At 42.4% G+C, this 14,267-nt stretch overlaps 1 protein-coding gene across 2 annotated transcripts in view; it reads right to left on the bottom strand.

The window, feature by feature from the left end:
• LOC102457655 (2-hydroxyacylsphingosine 1-beta-galactosyltransferase-like) overlaps window positions 1–13,646 on the bottom strand; it is an 82,668-nt gene extending 69,022 nt beyond the window's left edge. The window contains exon 1 of one of the 2 annotated variants that reach the window (XM_075929804.1): window positions 13,095–13,646. The gene's annotated coding sequence lies outside the window, so the exon portion shown is untranslated. Of the gene's footprint in view, window positions 1–12,721; window positions 12,746–13,094 lie in introns of those variants that run through there. The other variant, XM_075929805.1, reaches the window with a different exon arrangement.
• Between the last annotated feature and the right edge of the window lie 621 nt (window positions 13,647–14,267).

The following is a 14,267-nucleotide window of genomic DNA, read 5'->3' as shown; positions in this document are numbered from 1 at the left end:
GTCTACAGCAATATCAGTGTTTAATAACAAACACTTGAGAAGAGTGGCCCTGCTCCCATTGCTATTCTGTACTTCTACCGAAAATATAATCAATATGATTGAATAACCAAACAGAACACATAAATCAGTCACTGTTAACCACCATGTGTTTATCTGACACCAAAGCAAAGTGAAGGGGAAGAAAGAAAAGCCCTTTACCTGCAGAGAGAGAGAGACTGTTATGCTGCAATAGTGCAGTACCATAACAGGAAACAGTGAGAGGTGGAAGAGACTTCTAACCAAAGATCTGAGTCACTCCTGAATGAGGAGAGTACAGCAATACCAGCCCACACAGGCAGATACAGAGGAAAATACAGAACCAGTAAGACACAAGTGGAGCCTAGAGACACCCCAAGGGTAGATGGCAAAACCGAGAGCCTTAGCAGGTACGAGGCCTACCTAAATTCCCAAGAATTATAGGCATTAAAGAGACCTTCACCTGGCGGAGGCTGACAAGCAAAGTGTCACATGTAACAAAGCTGATACCATGTCAGAGCCTGAGTGTTTTGTCTCCCTCTGGTGGGAGGGAGGAAACATGTCTCAAACCTGTAGATTAATACAAGAAGACAGTATAAAACGAGTCACTTTTTCTTAAGTATCAAAAGGTGCAGATTATTTAAAACATTTCCATCAATGGTAGGTCTTTACATGCCAGCATTACTCTGTGGGGAGTGGCAGAGGAGAGACATGAAAGTACAATATGTTGAACAGCAGAAGTATTTTAAAAGGTTTGTTTATGTCACAGAGAGCTGAGAAGAATGCAGGTTATGTGCTTCAGGATACTTCAGTAGAACTCTACAGGTCATAATGCAAAATTTGATCCAAAGAATCAATGTCATAGTTTGAAACATCAGTGTTTGGGTAAAAACCAATAATAATCTCGTTTTACTCAGAATAGGGTTTAATTTTAAAATAAACCATTGGGTTAGGAGGGGGGTTGATGCTCTAGTATTTTCTAGCAAAGCTAGCTCCAGCACGGTACAAGCTATCCCCATTTCATGCCACTGTATGACAACCAAGCAACTAGAAGCATTAAAGGGGCAGTAAAGATTTTTTTGTTGTTGTTGTTCTGCTTCATCCCACAAAAGACCAAACTTTACTTGTTAAATGAACTCTGCAAATTCATGGTAATTATAATCAACCTTAACATGTTGTAAACTGGGTAATATAGAAATATAAAGCTTGAGTAGGTCTTCATGATTAGAGAATAGGCTTTAGAGAACTTTATACTCATGCAGTGCTTACTTGGGCGCTGTGATTTTTGGAATATTTCTTTTTTGAAAACATGATTGGGTTCTGAAAAAAAATCTGAGAGTAGAGACATTTTTTAAACAATGTGGAAGATCGTTGTTAAATCTCATTTTGTACTTGGGTCTTTTTCTTGCAAACTTCAGTATGGAGCTCTTATTCATAGATGATTAGTGGTGCCACAGTAATATTACTAAATATTGGTCAACCACTCTATATTAAGCAACTGTTAACCCCATAGGGCATTTGATTTGGGGATTCCACTTCCACCTCAGAATAACATAGAAAGTAGGAGCCCCAACTGTACCCCTCTGAAATATAGCTTGTACATCAAAAGGGAAAGACTCCAATAGTTAATAGAGATGTAGCAACATGTTTTCACATCCCCAGCAAGTTTCTTGCTAATCTTTGTCAGCAGTGAATGAAGTTCCAAGTGGAATACTGGGGTCAGGAGGTGGATGTAAGGATGCTGTAGCTGAGGCTAGATTACTAGGAGGACAGGAGGGGGCTAATTTTTAACGGAAGATATAGGGGAGGCAAATGTAGTGAGCTTAATTCAAAAGCAAAGTTTTTGAATCAAGGATAAAGGGCCAATATAAAAAGGAGAATGAATCTGCAGCTTCTAGGGTAGGAGGGATTATTTGGGTATAAAACCTAAACAAATTGTCACCATCTCTTTGCATCTGTGATGCACTCAACCTTATGCTTGTCTTTTTCAACTGTACTCTCTGGAATGAGGTCTGTGTATCCTTGTGTTTTGGAAAACACCCAGACTACTTGCTCCATTGTAAATAGTACTGTGCCACCTGGCCAAGAAAGGGTTAAGCATCCAGCAGGATAAATGACCCAAATTTAACCTGGTAGATGTTTATGTTTTTGTGTGTTTGCATATATATTGTTAGAGGTTAACAACCATGTAATCCAATGGTTCCTGTCTATAAATCTCTTTGAAATGTATACCAAATCATTTGTGAATGACAAGCAATTGTTGTGTTAATCAGTATAGCTAATTACTGGTGATGCCTGGGAAATAGGTTTATTTAAAAGTTTCCATGATTGCCTATTGTTGACTTAAAGACTCTGAACTGTGAAGAGAAGCCTGGGGGCCTGCTCCTGTATCTCGGATCTACTTAAAGTTTCATGCAGGGGAAGCATAAATTATTAGGATTGAGTTCCCAGGGCTAAACTGGAACACCCTGAATGTGATGTTGGAATTCTGACTATGTCCTCTGGACTAAATTCTAAAATAAGTCTTTGCAACTACAACATTCATGCCCTGTACTATGAATCTGATCTCAGAACTATTATCAAGTTCTATGTACAGTATACTGATCTTTTAACCAATACTTTTCTCTTTTCTTTTTAAATACATTTTATTTTACTTAAGAATTGACTATAAATGTGTATGAGGTAAAACTCGAAATATTCATTAAGCTGAGAGGTAATGTGTCCAATCCTTTGGGACTGCTAGAACTTTCTTATTTGATGAATAAGATAGTGATCCTCATCATATTTGACTCAGGTGTCTGGCTGGAGACCTAAAGCTGAGTTGCTTTAAGGGCACTGTATCATTGGATTCTGGGTAACCAGTAAGGTATGATAGAAGTTGTTTTAGTAAATCTAAGTATTGGAATAACCACCATTTTTGGGGAATGACTCCCACATTATTTGCAATTCGCCCTAATTAAGTAACCTCAGTTGATTCTCTTGGGACCTGGTTACAAATACACATGACCAACAATAGTTTAAAGTGAAGATATTTACTCTTAAAAACCTGCTCAGCTTCTCCCTAACCTTGTAAGCATCTAGATGCCTTAGATAATTAAGTGTCTGAAACTTCACGTTCTCAAAACCATGATTCATGATTCTGCCAAACTGCTTGGAAGCCTGGCCCACACATAAAACACAGAAGGATTATCTAGCACATATTCTCTCTGTCTTCTAGCATACTAAACCATTTACATCATAACTATTAAAATAAACAAACAAAATACACATTGCCCTTTTTAGAAAGACAAATCATGTACCCCATGTTTGGTTTTTATACCCTTAGCCCATGTGTGTGGAGAATACAAGTTAAGGCATGTCTGGGGGTTTTGCTAAGGCTCCAGGAAAAACTGAGCAATTATCCTAGTGTGACCTCAGACTGTAGTGTAACTCACTTGCTGGGCTTACGATGTCTCTTCTACGGAGACAGCAACAAAGGGAGGTAACCAAGGGAGGTTCCTATGAGACCAAGGTGAGTGTGGTGGGTTCTGTTGAACTAGTATCTGGGCATCTTCCAAATTCACAGCATACTTTGGTGACAACTATACAACATATTCTCATATCTTCATATGCATTAATGATATGCATATTTAGGTAGATAAATTACTTTCAGCAGACAATGACCTTTCCCGATTCCTGACAAGGCATGATCACAATCATACAGAAATGAAGAATATAGGAATTATACAACACTTCCGTAAAGTACAGAATATTACATACATAACCTACACCATGCTTCTACATGAAGGCTAACAAATTGATCTGGAAGAATCCAACTGCATTACTACTGCTCAAGCTGCTATACCTGACAGAAGGAGCATCCCACTATAACCAATCACAAACAGGAAATAAAAGGAAGCTGTTGGGGGTCAAACTCAAGTGAGTGAAACTATCCTATGCAAGAAGAGTCTCCCCTCCACCCCCACCTTTCTTTTGGGGTGGGGGGATCCTGTGCTGCTCCAGAGCTGCTTCTCTCTCCCCCCGCATTAAATGCTGATTTAAATGAGGTCTGAACGGACAGGAGGACCTGAAGTGGAAGTAGCTGTGCTTGGTGTGTGGGGTGCCATGCCTTCCCAGAAAAGCAGAGATCAAGCATAGGCTGAGCGAAGAGCTATCTCATCAGAAACTTTCCTGATCATTTCACCCTTGAGCTGGCTTTCCGTTTTCCTTTTAACAACGACAAGGGAATAAGTGTGTGTGTGAATTCATGAGAGGTTAGAAGGGAAAAGGGGGCTCACATTGTAACCAAATGGCCTCGTCAAAGTCCTCTATTCTCCCAGGGTTCCAAGTCCACAAAGAGGACTATGTGTGGATTGCTTGTGTGGATGGCAAGTGAATTCCAGGAAAACAAGTTGGGAATGAGATGAAGAGCCCAGAAGACAGATGTGGTGTTAACCCTACTATGGTGGTGAAAAGGCCCCTGAGGCCAATTAATATACCTGAATGCACCTAAAAGATGGGAAAGGTCAAATTAAAGAGAAGTTCCTGGTGGAAAGAGCTGAATGGTTCCTATAGAAAAAGGAAGGTCAACATAGAAGGGGGCTGCAGACTGCCAAATCAAGGAAGAACTAACTACAGCCGCTCCCCGAGTTGCGAACGGTTGAGTTACGACCATTCACACTTACGACGAAAGCTCCCATGGAGCGGTCGTAAAGGCGGTCCCCAAGTTACGAACGTGACCCGCGCTTATGAACAGCACGGTCGTGTGTAACTCAATGGGGTCCGAGTTACAAACAGCTCGAGTTACAGCCAAGTGTTTGGTCTGTAACTCATTCGTAACTCGGAGAGAGGCTGTCATTGTACTCAGAGCTGTAGCAATGGGAAGCCAGAGAGATACAAAGAAGTTGCTGGGGTGTAACATGCTCCAGGGATGAGCCCTGACAAAAGGGCAAGACCTGGGTCTTGTAGGAAGAAGCCCTGGCATGCTTTCAACTGAAGCGGAGTTTTGGAAGGGAGTTTAGATCTTGGGATGGGCCCTGATAGGAGAGATTAGCAGGAGTGAAGGAGACTCCTGGAGCAGACCCGAGGGAAAAAAAGCCAGCCAACAGCCTTGGGATAGACTGGATGAGGGCATCCAGAGTCAAGGCAAGACTCCAGCAAGTTAACCCTAGAAGAATAGAGAAATGGGGGATCCTGGGTAAACTTAAAGGTTTAAGCCCAAGGAAGGAGACAGAAGTTGTTTTTTGTAGTAATTCCAATTTCACATTTTAGATGGTTTAAAAAAAACTTCCAAAGGAAACCCTTGGGGTACTACTCTGCCATAAAATGAGTCCTGCAGGGTCAGAAGCATCAGACTAGTGACTAGACTCATGCATGTTACTGCCTGTTTGGGACACTGAAAGCTTAGTAAGGGAGAAACTTTCAAGTGATCTGGCTGAGTCACGAGAAGAGAGACTGCTGGAAGAGTTGTCAGCATAGCCTAGTAGATGAAGAAAAAGAAATATCTGCTACACCTTGCCCAATCATGTGTCATTCTCTAACAGAGCCGTATTTGGGGAATGAAGACTGAAAGCAGAGAGAGCTACCTATGTTGCTGAGAGGCATGGGGACTTGGGGCACACCAACTGGCTTAAACAGATCCCTTTCTATCATTCTGGGGGTCCAATTCTCAGGCACCTCTCTCTTTACCCATTCACTGTATGGGGATCCTTGTCCCTTAATCCAGGTTTTTTGTGTTCCAGTGGATTTTTTCCCTTATATCACCTAAAAGTTAAATGTTGCAATGTCCAAGTCCCTTTATGGACCGTAGCTTATATCTGAGAATGAGTCTAAGAGAAAATACTTTACTACTAGCATTATCAGTGTTTCAAAGAAGTGTATGATAGATGACAAGCATTTTTCCAACACCTAACTGCTTACAGAAACAGAGTTAATAATACAGTCTGTTAGTGCTATCTAATGCTTCCCAATAATGTTACAGATGTATTTAACAGGCATTCTACTTCATTTATTCAATAAGATTTTGCTGAATCAGCTTCCTATGAAAATTCATCAACTTCTAATCATTTTAAGATTTCTGTTTGTAGAACATTTCAGCATTAAACTTATTTTCAACAGGTATCCCAGAGTAAAACAATGAATATTATTACACTACAATGTACACTGAATTGCAGTAATAAATTTCTTCATTGTAACTGAAAGCTGAATAAAATGTCTTTATCTATAGAACTGAGATTTTATTAGTCTTAGACTATTATATCTTTATGTATTATGAAGCTTAAAAAAATTACATTTACATTCTTGTCTCCTATCCATACTTCCATGCTTCTTCATAGCCAAACTCATTTAATTACAACTTATTTTTATGTCAATACAACAAAATGGATTTTTTTTAAAAAGTCTCATATTTGTAGCCTGTTCAGTGTAAAAAAAGAAAAAAGTGTTCAGTGAGGAATGGGAGCAGAAGCATGGAAAGACTCTATCTGTATTCAGTAGGACACGCTCGCTCCCTCTGCAGTGCTCAAACGAGTGATAGGCAGTATGCCCCGATAGCACTCCCAACATCTGCACCATGTCATAGGTAGAATGGGAAGTGCCAGTCACGCCAGCATCTGAGAACTACTAATTCATCACTCCCTCTGTCTCTGCTCAACAAGCCAGAATACATATTGATATGAGTAGCAAGTTTTAAATAGTTATGCAGGTACAGATTCACAAAGATAGTTAGGCTCCTAACTTCCATTACAATTAAAGGATGGATTGAATACCTTTTTTAGGATATGGGTCATACTCTAGTCCTGCTGTGAACATAAGCAAAGTGTACCATCCCAAAGTTCCTAGTCCTATTAGTGGCTTTCAGATCCCTGTACTGGGCAATATATCAAGCTGTATTTCGACTCCCTGTCATCAAGCCAGCCAAGAATGATTTTTTCCCTAAATTTGAAAATATCTTACTCAAATCATGAAGGGCACTGATGTTTGAAAGGATGATTAAGAGCAAAGAACTATTTGTAAACATAGCTTTTATTTTTAAACATTCTCCAACTTTTCTGAAAGTTGGCATCAAGCAAGTTTAGGAAGCTAAAGGAATCTGCTTTCTCTTCGCCTATCTTCCATCCTGAAGCCAAATCCCCACTGAAGGGATTCCATGTGGCATGCAAATAGAAAAGCATGGAGTTGACATTCCTCTGGTGTTTCTCTTTTTTATTATTCAGGGAAGGAGAGGATAGCATATTCTACTTCTTAGTTTGACTGTATAACAGTATCTATGTATCACAGTAAATGCTAAAATGGCACTTCTGGCAAATCAGCATAAGTAATCTTACACTATTTTTTCCAGTTACACTTAAAATATATTACACAACTATACTGTATTGAGTTTAAAACTTTCAAAAAAATCTCTGCATTTCCTGTTATACTGAGAGGGAAGGTGGATAAGGTAATAACTTTTATTGGACCAACTTCTTTCTATTGAAAGCACTGAAATACAACATTTTTGAGATTTACTATCAATTTTCTTCCTTCACTAACAAAACATGAGCCTTGTAACTATTTGACATCCAATACAAGGATACTAATGAAATAACTATCAGCTGTTTACAAAATCAGGTCGAATCAAGTGGCTAATCATTTTTCTTTAGCTGTCTAATATTAGCTAGATAGCAAAGGGTTTGCTAACCTTTATTTACCAGGAATGTTTTATGCTTCTAGTCAAGAATACTGGCTCTGAACACAACATTTATTTTTGTCCCTGACGACTAGTTCATAATATTAACCAGCAATGAAAATGTTGGGTTTAAGGGAAAAGATTCTTAATTTAGAAAACAATTATGAAACATACTCATTTGTTGTTGCAACAAAAATGTCTTAACGCCTTTTAGTACGTAAATTTGATGTCCTAGTGAATTGGTGAAACACAGCTTAATTCAGAATGATCAACTCAACTAGATGGGCTGAGTTTTCTCTTGGTAAAATTCTCTGTGAGGTATCCTGGACAAAAACCTAATAAGCTCAGAGTCTTTGAGGAGTAGAGAAAAAGCATAGGGACACTACAAGTAACTTGACTTTGCTGGCAGACTAATCTATTCAAGTAATTGCTTAGTTTGCTTTCACAATTGTGTATTTTCTGGAATATGTTGGAAAGAAAGTGTACAAAATGGAGAAGAGAAAGGATCGTATGTGTAACAATCAGTGGCCTGGGAAATACCAGGAGGACCGGTAAAGTAAACTAAATTAGGGAACAAAAAATATGTTTCTCTGAAAACAGAAGAATGATTATCATGTTTAATGATTAAAGTAATAAGGATTGTTTAAGTGAGAAGCATTTTCTGGAGAAGATTCAACAGGTGAAGGAGGGGGAAGGACATCCAGCATTTCCTGCTGATCCTTGCACAGGAGCATTTTCTACATTATCTATTATAAACACATAGATCAGCGTTTCCCAAAGTGTGGTCCGCGGCCCAAGTGCTGGTCCTTAGAAAAAAAAAATACTGATCCTTAGAAAAATTATTGCGCACAATCCTATTAATTTGTGTGACAGAGTAGCAGCACCCCGCACTGCCGAGCGCGTCAGCGCAGCCTTCTTGGGAGAGAGCTCACTGCCACGGCGTCTGCTAGGCATGCTCCCAGGTGGCGGGGCTAGATTCGGCAGACGTTAGGACCCAGGGAGAAGGCTGGGCGCCGTACGCAGCGAGGCTGAACACCCAGCACCAGACGTAGCCGGGGGAACCAAGCGGGCAGATAAAGTGGCTGGGATTGGAGCCGGGGGAGCCAGAACAACCGGCTGGACAGGTAGGGCCAGTGACACAATTTATTTGCATATTCATCATTTGCTTAATGAATATGCAAAGGTGCAAATAAATGTTACCGGTCCTCCAAAAGCTTGTGAATGGGTTTACTGGTCTCCAGTATCAAAAAGATTGGGAACCACTGATATAGATGATTAAACTTTACTTAAACAACTGCATCTTTAGTAAGACCAGCAATGATAGGAAGAAATGACAAAACCACTATGATTTTTCACAGTGACTTGATGGTTGTGTATATTGCTAGAATTAAATGAGATGAGATTATAGTGTGGCTAGTACAGAAGTATTCAAGAATTCAGGTGAAATTATAGTGTGGCTAGTATAGTAGTTTTCATTTTAGAGGTACTTCACTAACTAATCTAGTGAATTATGCGTGGCAGTTCACTTCTTAATCCACTGGGATTCTCCTAGATAAATCACCCATCATACAATACTTATTCGAGTGGGTTGATAGCCCACCTCTAAGGTATTCTTTATGCCTCATCTCTTTGTATCTGTAGCTTTGTATCTGTCAATTTTAATGTCTTCACTATCCCACACTCTCCAAAGAAGGAGGGAAGGAGACAGAAGATACAGAGTTTGCTTGAGAAGTTAATCTGGAGTTGTGAAAGAATCCTGCTTCTATCTCACACCTGGTGCAGATCACCAACAGACAGTTTCCTGTTGCTTTTACAGCCTATAAGTTGTAATAGTGGCTAATAACCCCTCACTGCACAGAATCTGTGGTCAGTCGATCCATGCATAAGTATGGAACAAATGACCAAATATATGTCCCATTATCCCCCGTTCCCTCTTGCACTTCTGCAGAGTGAGCTTCCACAGAAGAAGGCTTCATGACCATCAGTTCATAGTGGAACCATGGCAGTTCTGCTTAACCCCTCATTGTCCAGGAAGGCTTCTCATTGAAAATCTGATTTTTAGAATGATACAAATACATGGATAATTTTAGTAACCTCAAGTTTAAGGAAGGTTTAAAAAGTACTCAATATGATCTGAAACTAGGTTCACTATTTAAATTAAGCATAGTGTTTGACAAAGAGTTGTTACAGTCAGGACTGCCAACAGAATTGCTGGGTCTCTGGGCAAGGTTGGGGGGATGGCTCTGTGCCCTGAAAGGGGCATGGCCTTAGGCGGAAGTGGTGAGGCAGAGTCAAAACTCATGCTGGGGAGGCCAGCCAGCCTTTCAGGGCCAAACAGGATGTAAAGGGCTTGGAATCCAGCCGCTGCTATCTGCGATTGGAATTGTATATTTGAGCTATTTTAGGCTCATAAAAGAGCTTGTGTGGTATTTATTTTAGGAAAACTTGCTATAAGTGCACAGCTTAAAGATGAAGTGCCTCAGTTTTGGCTTTTAATTCCTATCTTTGAGAATTGCATCCACGTTGTTTGAAAAACATTCACTTTACAATGCAATCTGATCACGTTTAAGAGGATTTGCTTTTTGAACTTTTGTAGATGTAAAAATGTCATAGTGTTTTACTTTGGAAAGCCCCTAGAAAGGGAAGAACAATATGAAGTCATCTTTCCTCTTCGATAAAGTTAACTGAACTTTGGTAGATATAAGGACAGACAGAATCCTACTTTGGCATCCATCATTAGACAGACATAGAAATCAGATCTCTTACAAGATGAGAAATATGAGTTCTTCAACCAAGGGAAGAAGAGAGCTTGAAGTCTCTAGAACAGAAAATGTGTGTGAAGCCTGTTTACATGAAGGCTTAGAAAATAGGGATGTAACCAGTTAATCATTTAATCAGTAAGCATCACTCTTATTGGGTGATGCTTACCAGTAACCAGGTAACTGGTGGTCAGCCTGGGCTGAAGCAGCCCCCCGTCTGATGCAGGTCATGGACGGGGGGCAGGTAAGCAGTTAACCATATATTTTAACTGGTTAACTGGGATGTTACATCCCTATTAGAAAATAAAAAGAGCATTTATATTTGTATTTTTGTGAAAGGTCCAGACTGACAAAGTCAGCTATGGCTAGAAAAATCAACTATGGGTGATGAGAAACTATCTTGAACAAAGCCCATGTCTTGCTAGATGTAACTTACAATCTTATAAAGACTATTTGATTTTTTACTTGTGATTATTTCTATCTTCATTCCTTATTCTTGAAATCACTTTAATCCTACATATATTCTGTAAATAATCTTTTCATTTTACTATAAACCAACACTGTGATTTGTATAAAGGGGCGTGTATATTCACTTCCAGGTAAGTTGATAACTTGTGGTGATGGTTTTTCTCTTTATAGGAGCTATAGAGCTTATATTTCTCTGGACACTTAGGGCATATGGCTTTGGGGAAATTCAGAATTTGGAATGTACTGGAATAATCTTGCTGATTGTAACCAAGGTTGGAAGAAGCCAAAGAGGGGCAGTAGACAGGCTTCTGGGAATAGAGCTGCTGAACCATGGTTATTTAAGCACACAAACACTCAAGAGTGTGACCCTGCATGCTTCTCGCTGACTGGGGGCATACCAGATTTGGAGCTCCGGTAGCAAGGCACTGTGAAGAGTTGCAGGTAAGGTAACATCTATCCACTGATCTAGATTTGCACATCTCAAATACATGGACAAATGCATGTGGATTAAATTATATTTAATTAAATTTCAACATTTAAATTTTGATGTGACTTTACATAAAATACATTTAGGCTATCAGAAGTACGAAACTAGCTACTACAAATGAAGACACCAAAACTCATTAAAACATTTCTTTAACTACCTTCTAAGCTGCAGAAGATGTATGAAACCAATAATTGTTTGGAACCTTATTAGAGAGTGTCTCTTATGTATGCTGAAACAAAATACAGGACTATGTAGCACTTTAAAGACTAACAAGATGGTTTATTAGATGATGAGCTTTCGTGGGCCAGACCCACTTCCTCAGCTAAAATAGTGGAAGAAAATAGTCACAGCCATATATACCAAAGGATACAATTTTAAAAAAATGAACACATATGAAAAGGACAAATCACATTTCAGAACTGAAGGGAGATGCAGGGGGGGGGAAGGAAGGTAAATGCCTGTGAGTTAATGATATTAGAGGTGGGGAAGGGTAGATGTCTGTGAGTTAATAGTATTAGAGCTGATAATTGGGGAAGCTATCTTTGTAATGGGTAAGATAGCTGGGGTCTTTGTTCAGCCCCCCGCGGAGAGTATGTATGCTGCACTTTCACTGAATGAAAAATGCAGCTTAATCAGAACTTGATTCTATTTCAGGGCCAAATGTTCCAGGGTAGATCTATTTAGGCAGCTAAATATTAGTAGTAGGATCCCTAATCATTTAATACACATTGTTCCTTTGTGGATAAGATTAGGATGAAGACAAGGCCCCTACTGAAGCCAGAGAACAGTGATAGTCGGTAACAGACCCAGAAACTTCTTTCCCCTCAGCTACTGCTAACCCGGGGTTTATTCCCAAAGCTTTCGAAACCTAGCCACCTTTGGCTGAAAAATGAAGCAAAGTGGCAGCTGCTTTTCCATTAACACTGCTGTGGGTTCCTGCAGACCCACACAGATTCATCCCCCAGCATTTACCCAGAAGAGGCTAAACTGTCCTCCAGTGGGGATCCACTTGAAACTAACTTTCATTGGCACAATTTCCTTCCTGCCTCCAGCCTGCCTATTCTGGTGAGACAAGTTACCCAGCACCAGGAAAATCCCTGTTTCGGAGCCACTGTGCCTCGATCCTCTGCCAACCGCACCAATGGGCTACTTGGGCCCTTGCCCCACTCAATCACCCTCCTCACCTGTCCATAGCTCTATGGGTGGGTCGATGTGAGGAGCTTTGTGGGCCCCCACCACGTCCCACAAAGAAGCAGACGGGGGGGGGGGGAGAGAAGCTGCACTTGAGCCAGGAGGGGTAGGAGCTGCTCCCCCCCCCATTAGTACTCCCGCCCCCCAGCGCCGCACCTTGCTGAGCAGCCTCTGCTGCGGGGCCCGGAGCCTCTGCTGCGCGGACGAAGGCAAACGGGACACGCCCCCCCCTTCCATGGCTGGGCTCAGGAGCGAAGTTGGGCGGGCTGCAGAGACCTATCCGGAGAGGCCCCCCCCCCCACACACACACACACAGCTAGTCCCGTGAGCCCTCCCCAGCCCCCGCCTCTCTCCTCAGCGCACCCCCGTCCCCCTCCTCCTACCTTTCCCACAGCCCCACCACACCCGGTGCGTCCGAGCCGTCCAGTGCCAGCCCCCCACCCCCCTCAGCCCGTGCCCCTGCTAGCCCGCTCCATGCCCCCCCCCCCACGGGCACCCAGCACACGCCAGGTCTGTCGGCAGCGCTCACCTTGCGTCAGGACTGCTCCTCCGGGTGCTGGGCGGGAGGCAGACAGCGGGGATTTGATCCGGGCTGCCCAGCTTTCACTGGCCGCGCGTGTCACAACGGGCTCGGAGGGAGGGAGGGCGGGGCTGCGTGACTCTTCCCAGCCCAATGGGGCAATGGTCCCGAGGAGAGGCAGAGCCCGGCTGTCGCCCTCCCGTGGGCTCTGAAGTCTGGGGGCCGGGAAGGGGACCCGCCCTCAGCGCCCTCAAGTGCGCATCACGTCCTGCGGCTGCCTCCACGCCTCTCTTCAGCGCGGTGCCCCGGGCGCCCTCGCACACGCGCCGCACATGGACTGATAATTGACTTGCGTCCTCTAGCGCCCGGGTCCGCACGCCCCTGGCGGACACACTGCAGCTGCCGGAGGGGGGAAGGAGCCGATGCAGCTTCCAGGACGTTGTGTCAGCCAAAGAGAAGGGTGTTTTACCCTCTCCCCGCACCACTCTGAGATCTGCTCTCCAGATCCCCAAGCGCCGTCCAGATCCATCCACTGCCCAGCCTCCCCACCCAGAGGGGATCTCTCCACAAGGCAGCCCCTTATCCCCGCCTTCAGTAGGCGGGACCAACTCGCCTTTTCTCCAATCAATCAGCCAGCCGGTTCCCCCCAGCAGCCCTCTGGAGCACATGGAGGAAACTCCTGCGTTAGGAAAACAAGAGTTGAAGCTGAGAGTCCAGAGTTGCTGCTGGGCTTTCAGTCGCTACTGTGGGCTAAAGCTAAATTCTGACAACTTTGGGGCCTAGTGCCCAAAATGCCACTTTTTATATGACCAAGTCTAAACAATTAGTTTATCAAAAAACTTAGATCCCTAGCAGGCGCCTCTTTGTACCAGTGCCGAAAAAACAGGGCTCCTTCACGTGATCCTGATGGAGCTGGCCAATTTTTGAATCCGCCATTCTCCAGCCTCAGCACTCCAAAATTCCAAATCCTACTCTACCAAAATTATCTGAAGCCCACTTTACAGAACCAATTTGCTGCCAGGTCATGGGTTTCCTTTGATTGTTAAGCTGGTTGCATTGTGCTCCATACTACTTGAGTGCAATATAAATGTTTATACGTGTTCTCTATCAAGCTATTGAAATGTAAGGTGTGGGTACAAAAATTACTTAAAGCAGGTGCCAAATCCAAAACTTGGCTGTGCA

This window comes from Pelodiscus sinensis, chromosome 5 (genome assembly GCF_049634645.1).
Source record: "Pelodiscus sinensis isolate JC-2024 chromosome 5, ASM4963464v1, whole genome shotgun sequence".
Classification (NCBI taxonomy): Eukaryota; Metazoa; Chordata; order Testudines; family Trionychidae; genus Pelodiscus; species Pelodiscus sinensis.
The sequence above is the reverse complement of the archived record's forward strand: the minus strand, read 5'-3'. Positions and strand labels throughout refer to the sequence as shown.